The following is an 8,343-nucleotide window of genomic DNA, read 5'->3' on the forward strand; positions in this document are numbered from 1 at the left end:
CAGCCAACTCATAAGTATAAACATTAAATACAAATATCTGCAGCCTTTGGTCAATTTTTGTGGTAATTTGTGTGTCTAACAACGTCACATTAGTTTGACGTCAAACCGAGATGACGTCACAACTGACGGTCAATACGTGTTTTTGGCTCCGCCTTCGAGTCAATACAACTTTATATCATTGATCATGCAACTACATGGAATATAAATATAGATTTAATAATAACATGTTATAACAAATGTTCAGAATAAAATTGTGTGTGTAAATGTTTTGTTCAGTTTTATGCACAGTTTCAACATTTTTATACGTCCGTCTCTGAAGGAGCGGGAAGTATTATGTGAAATCTAGTGGTGGTGGTCGGCATCCAAAGCATGTCCGCTCTCTTATTCAAAAAGTTTTCATGGGATCTTCACCAAACTTGCTGACAATGTTGTGGGCTTAATATCTCGGTACGATAACCAGCCAAATCATCTCAGGCACTCTTTGATTATGACCCTTGAATTAATCGAAAAACAGGGAGTTTAGCCTTGTTTACTATCTAAGTCGAACATATTTCATCTGATCTTCATACAACTTGCTGACAATGATTGCAGGCATAATATCTCGACAATCAGCCAAATCGCTGGCACACTCGCTGTACCTAGGCACACTTGGATTATGGCACTTTAATTACTAAAAAAACTGTAAATTTAGCCTTGTTCGCTCTCTAAATCCTACAGTTTTCATCAGATCTTCACCAAACTTGCTGACAATGTTTGTGGACATAATATCTTGGCGTACTATGTGAACATCTATGGCAGCGGCTGGGCCGTCAGCATCTAAAGTCCGCCCTCTAATTCAGTTTTCATCGGATCTTCACCAAACTTGCTGACAATGTTTGTGGGTATAACATCTCGGTCAATTTCGATATCCAGCCAAATTGTACCAGACATTCTGGGATAATTGTGGTCCCTGAATTACTAAAAAACAGGGAATTTAGCCTTGTCCACCCTCTTAAGTCGAACAGTTTTCATCCGATCTTCACCAAACTGGTCGACAATGTTTCTGGGCATAATATCTCAGCCAAGTATTAAGACCACCCAAATCGCCAAATGGCTGTTTTAGGGAGGTTGCAGCATATAATTTATTTAATACTGATACTCAGATAAACAACATTCAGAATATTACGTATGAAGTGAGATAAACATAGAATAAAAAGGACAAAGGGCCTAACATTGTTCTTGTATAATATATATTTACACTCATACCAAGCTGGGAAAAAAATACAGAAAAGGCAGGAATACAATTTTCTGTGAAAGATTTTAACTACGATAAAAAAAGATGTAGAATAAAAAGGTTATTTAACATTGTACTGTAAAATACGAGCGGCTCGTCTAGTATGGTTTTCTCAGCTGGGTACTCGTTCAAACGTATCTCCGTATTGTACAGAACAGTGTGAAATAACCTAATAATACTAATACTCAAGATATTTTCTGATGTTCTTGAGTTTACAAGTTGGGTGTTCAAAATAAGATATCACATTTTCCAAATACATGTATTAAGTTGATCTCTTTACAGAATGACTTTAATAAGTCAAGCGCTATTGAAAGATACTAATGTTATAATATTATGTTGAGTGCTCGATATAATATGGAAGAGGGGAATTTCATGCTTTTTTCATAGATCATGTTTACACCTATCAAAAATATAGGGCCAATCCGTTTTATCCAACTCCTGATCACTTAAATGGCAATGGATTATTTTATGTCAACAAACAAATACTGAGAGGCCTGTCGATTTTTTTATCAGAGAAATGCCCCCGCAGAGCATCTGCCGGTCATGTGACCTTCAAGAAAATTTCATTTTTTGCGTGCAGCTTGCTAAAGATAAGAAACCTGTATTAAAGTGTATTTTTACCAAAAACATCCGTAGGTAATCCAAATTCATCTTGCGAAATAATATGATTTGCCGCTTTGCAACAGAATGGATAGACTCAGTGAGTGCCAGAAATATAAACAGATATGTAACCAGTTGCTGCCGCCGAAACAGCATGTGCTGCAAAGCTGAAACGAAGTGGCCAACATTACATTACAAGTGTGTTCGATAGGGACCGTTTCATATTGACTTTCTGTTGTTTTATAGTAAGAAGTAAAAATAAAAATAAACATACTTGGATAGTGCAAACATATGCAAGTCATGATAGAATAATCCTTCATCTGTTCCTGTAATCTAAAGTCTACTTTCTGTTTAAATCTGAAAAGTTTGATCAGACAAAAAAGTCAAATTGCCAAGCAAGAGCAATAAAAACTTTGGCTATGTTAAAATATAAGCGTTACGTTACAAAAACTATTTTGGTGAAACTCTATTGCCCTTTATAATTGAATAATGTGACAAAGTTAGGTTTTCACCTCTTCGTAAAGGATACTCATGATATTAATATTAATTCATGTTGAGTTTACGATCCAATCTTTTTCGTGCAACATATTCAAAACAAACTGTACGCGTGCGTATTTTGGTTTGGTAATTTACACAACAAAAATCTAACAGTGTGTTTTTCTTGTTTTAGTAATTTTCGAATTTGAGTATTTTTCTTGACGTGGGATATACCTGTTTGTTTACATGATGAAACGTACTAATACGTTTATCAAATGTTTGCTATTTAATAATAGTATTGAAATTTCAAAGTCAAATGCAATACCTTCAAAAGATATTATGTTTCACCAATTATATTCTTCTTTGAAGTAACTTTAATATATATGGTCGAAATTCAACTGCTTATATATATATATAATTTCGACCATTCGGTTAATTCAATGCTTCTTTACTAGTATGTATTTATGTAAAAAGGGAATAAAATTTTACACTCACATTATAAATTGATTAATGTTGCATGTTTACACATTAAGAAATATGCATTGAAATTGACTTTGGAAGCATGCATTTGAAACTTACTGGGTTTTGGATGAGAAGATGGTAGGTTTCTTTCCCGATGCATTCTTATTTAACTGTGTTGCATAAAGATAGCGTTCAACTTCTTTTAAAATAAGATATTATGCGATTACGTTAATAAGGTAATAATCATGACAACAGTAGAGGTTGTTTGTTGTATCTTACTAATAGATCTTAAAACAATTAACTTTTATCTCATGTTTTCCAGCATAATGTTTGTTTTGTATCGCCTCATTCAAAATGTTCGAAATACGTGTCATAACGGCCTGACACGTTGTACTTTATTTAACCAAAACTTCTTTCTCATGTTTGTTTCAAACACGCGTCTGTGCAAACTTTTAGGAAGAGCTGGACATATCTCAAAACGAGGATGATATTTTTTATGATCGTAACTAATCTGGCTGAAATATCTACTTTTCCACCAGTTCGATTTTATTTATCTATTTGAAACTATTGCTAAACGGTAACAGTGACGATATTTAGCACTGGCTTCATAAATTAAAGACGTTAAAATGTATAATGTTTCTAAGTACCATTGCAACATGTTTTGACAATATGTATGACATGTTTAATGAAATAAGATACAAATAAAGCATAAATGATTGAGTCATCTTTCTAGAGCGACGCAGCGGGGCGCCTCGCCCTGTCCCTTTTTACTGCCGCCACGCTGCCCTTAAAATGTGCCCTCTTGCCATTGATCTTCTGCTAAATCCCGCCAATTTCCCTGTTGCCATGCCTCGACGATTTTTTGATCAGCATATTACGTCACGGCGAGTGCACACAGGTAATGAGAATCAATGAAGTGTTAAAACTAATTGATAAAGAGTATGGATCCTGTGTAATGTCAAACAGGCGTTCGTAAGCGGCCAGCTGATTACTGAGCACGTGTAAAGTGCCCTAGATTTCTTTGGTCAAATTTTAAATTAGACCGTTGTTTAGTATAATAACAAGTATATATCAATGCAGTTTGATTCTACTATAATTCCAACTAGAAAATGCACAAATTTTCATGAATATCGAAAGTAAATGTAAGATTAGGATGTCCGTTCACGAGTCTTTTTACTCCCGATATCGTATGCAATTTTTCCATATTTCCTTCAAAAATGCTGACTGTCGGTGTGTTTTTTATGATGAGAAACATCAAAATTTGAGAAACTATCTCTGGTTTACCCTAGTTTCAGCCAACATTCCGAAAGTGTACCAGTATCCGGATAGTATATTTTGGATATGCGTTTTAGTAAACTTTAACTTTTGACTGTAATAGCACTTTTCTGTTAATGAAATATTGATGAAAGACCTGATCAATACAACATGACTTTTCATAATTATTAGTTTACAATGTGACCTGAAAGAGGCCTTTTACTATGTTGTTTACATCATGATCTTGGTTTCAAGATTAAGCTTATATTAAGGCCCTCCACTATTTCATATTCATATGAATAAATTGACATTTTTGGTGACATTTTTTAAGAGAAAGGCTTGAATGGTTTAACCTAAACTATAAAGTAAGTATAAAGCCTTTGTAAACATGTAACTGGTTTTGGGAAATTTACCACTTTATTCTGTGACATTATTTTTAAGTGTGCAATACAGATAAACGGAATACGTGTATATTAACTATAGACATCTAGAAATGCAACTACTGTTTTGGTTACTTTCCGTCTAAAAGAGCACCCTGCCCCTTTCGGACAGCCCCCTGTCCCTTTTAGGCAGCACCCTGCCCTTTTTGAGCTCTAGAAATAACACTATAAAAATGTTATAAAATAAAGAAGTGAAAGACAGATCAATATAAGCGATGTGACATCAGAGTTCTGAAGATCTCAAACCATTTTGTATTTTAAAATTTGTTTGTTAGGCAAGTGGCGCATTGACACAGTTGCGTCCTGTGCAATGCTCTTATTAATTTTGAAGGGCCAGATTGGCAGGAGGTTGAATTTGAACATAACTGAAATCTAGAAAAGAAATACTTTATGCTTTATTTGCCGTATGTTGTCATGGTAATTCAGTCCTTCTAGTTACCATGCTCCAAGAATTGTAAATTACATTCTAACTGATTTCAGATCGTATGTTATTTTATCATTTTTGATTTGTTGATGACAGATATTTGCTTCGGCTTAAATACAAATGTCTAAAAGAAGTCGAGTTGATAATGTTGCGATTGCGTACAGAAGATGAAAATATATCAAAAGAAATGACAAGGACGAATACGCAGAGTTCGGACATAAACTTGAATAATACTTCCTTTTTGGCGGTTAGCGGGTGTAAAGTGTAACATGCGCGCTCAGATGTACTGTTAGCGGTTTTCCGTATACTGTTTGGTATTTCGTTTGGATGATTTGTTTGAATTTATTATCTCAATTTATAATTTCTGACATTACGAACTTATGTTATCGATGATATTTATCAAAACAATATATTATATTAAGTTTAAAATGTGTACTTACGGGCTTTTAAAAGGGGAATTTGCAGAAGATTTGAAAATTTATTACCCACCGTCATATATAGAATAGAATACAACAATAGCATTGCAATTATAACCATCGTGAGTTGTTTAACAATCATCTCCTTGCCGAGTCAATCTCGAGTGTTTCTTTAAATGTTTCTTTTTTCTCTTAACGGAGCACACATTTAGATTACAAGTTATTTACCTTTGAAAAAAAAGTTTGTTTATTTAATCTGCTTCTATGTTATACATTATTTTGATAAAAACACATATGTTTTTTAATAATTGCGATACTCTTACATATCTGTATTAGAAATATCTAAATTTGGCGGCCATTTTGTTTTTAGCCATTTTGACCTATAAAAAGTCATTTGCCAGATGGCCAACATATAGTCTTGTATTCAGCATACCAAAATTATACCAAAAATGTATGTGTGACCGAATACTAACAAAATGCCTGTACCTCTCACATTTATTGAAATCTGGACTAGACTATTAGGCATAATATCTATATGAATATATTGCGTATTGTATTTCTTTCACAGTTGGATTAATTTGCTTTTTTAAAATTTCAGAATGGCTAATATATCATTACTGGTTTGTTAGATCATCAAAAGTAATTTGTTAATGTCTTTATAATACGTTGTAGTAACATTAAATATGTTACATAAAACAGCAAAATTGTTCTATGATAGTGTTGTAGCTGCAGGTGGGAATACAATATCACGGTACCGACTTGTATTTTTTAACAAATACGAAATATGCGAGTACACTGTAATATTTTGAATGCTAATCCGTTTCAAATAGCACTTGTTCTTTTAGAAATAAGTATTAACTTATTTGAAAATTTAAGTCATCATAAACGTAATGTTCGTTATACTGTTTTTCTCTTTGACGAAAAATGACTCCGCGACTTTTTCCGACATTTGTTTTACCTTGAGCATTCCATATCATTCAAAAAGCCTCTTTAATGACCCAACATTTGCTAAAATATCAAACTCATATAGGATATTTGCATCGTTGTAGACAACGGTGTTAATATTTAAGAAACTAATTTGCATGTTTAATTATGGCTAAAATTTATTTTTTTGTACTATTTCAGATACCTCTAAAGAATTGGAAGTAGGTAGGTAGAATTTATATATACATTCATACATTTATACAATTACAAAAGTAAGGAGCATACGTTCCCGGTTAATGGCTATTTTTCACATTTAGAACAAATATTGCTATGCAATATAAAATTAATTAATTTCTTTTTAAAACCATCATTGTGTCCGTGAGCATTCAGCCATAAAAAAGACATGGTCGGGTGCCTGATTTTAATTTTAGACCAATTTAAAAATATTGGCCCTCAGTTGAAAGTTACGCTATTGATTAAAATATACACACACACACATACACACACACGCACGCACGCACGCACGCACGCACACATACGTGTAATTTGTAGCTAGCCACTACACTTCAAATTTTTCAGGCAACTCGCTACCACACGACAAAGCAGTGCTAGAGCTTTGGTATTTAGAAATTTAAAGTAGAATTGTTTGTTTTTATGAAATGGGTGTTTATTTCTCCGATTACTCAAGTCAAAAGAAGTTCATATATCACCATGCGATCCGCTACATACACAGCTATGAATGAATATGAACACACACATTATTTAAAGGAAACTCACTACACCTATACACACACACACACGTCTTATGTACAGGTAAATGTATTTGCTAATGCGGAAATCTGACCATTAGTTAAAGTCCTAGTGCTTAATCAAAGTCAAACAAACAAGAGCAAATCTAAGTGCCCCTCCCCACTTTGTGGTTTAATCCACGAAATGTGAGGAAGGTGGCAGAGAGAATCTGGTTCTGGTTTCCAACTTTGAACGATGGTACGGTAAATTGTCCGTCTGTACGTAACTGAAATATTGTTCATAAGGGTCACCACATATCCCCGAAAATATTTTGAATATTTGACAACATTACCTATCTCACGGGCTGTCAGTCTTGAAAATATTTTGAACATTTGACAAACATCGCGGCCTCCGCCCACCACACATCCCAGGGGCTGTAAATCTCGGAAATAATTTGAACATTGGACAAAATTCGCGGGCCTTTTTATTTTCAAATGTATAGAAGCTTACCTTTTACATAACATATAACATAACATATCATATCATTTATTTGGCATTAAACACATATACATTTATAGCCAAACTATTTCAACGGTGCATGGAGTAGAACATGTGACATTTTCAGAGAAAGTCCTAACATGAAGTATGTTTACAAAGTAAGACAAATATAATAGGAATACTTGTAGATAAAAAAGCATTTCTATAACAATGCAAACTATTTAAAGTAAAGCACAAAATAGAATCTATTACACATTATTTCGTTCCTTGTTAGCAAAATAAAGGTATTTGGATAGATTATTAAGTGTCACCGATTTTTTTGAAGACATTAATGTTTCAAACTTATGAACAGTTGGCCAGTGGCAAAACTATGGTTTCAAAAATTTCTTACGTAAAATATAATATTTTGGACAGACTAATAGAAAATGATATTCGTTTTCTACTACTTTCATGTTGCAGTTTAAACACAGTCTGTCTTCTCCCTGATTCTACCGCTAGGTTATGAGAAGATAGCCTAAATTTTGCCAGTGATATTCTATATTTGCTAATATTTACACGATTAAGGTATTCTTCAAGTTGAAATGAGTGTTTGTAAAGGCAAACGATGCCAATCTGCTAGAATTATTAATGTTTGAGTACCACACTTGTTTATATATATCAATTATTCTTTTTTTAATAACTTGAAAGTTGATCTGGATATTTTCTTGGTTAATCCATAAGTATGTCATTCCGATTTCATTTAAAATGGATTTGATTTGATGGGCCCTGTTTTTTCCACTATAAGAGTTATCATTATCAGCATCAGTTTTTAGTTTTCTATACATACGTTTCAACAAGCAGTCATAT

The sequence above is a fragment of the Mercenaria mercenaria genome, chromosome 18 (genome assembly GCF_021730395.1).
Source record: "Mercenaria mercenaria strain notata chromosome 18, MADL_Memer_1, whole genome shotgun sequence".
NCBI classification, from domain to species: domain Eukaryota; kingdom Metazoa; phylum Mollusca; class Bivalvia; order Venerida; family Veneridae; genus Mercenaria; species Mercenaria mercenaria.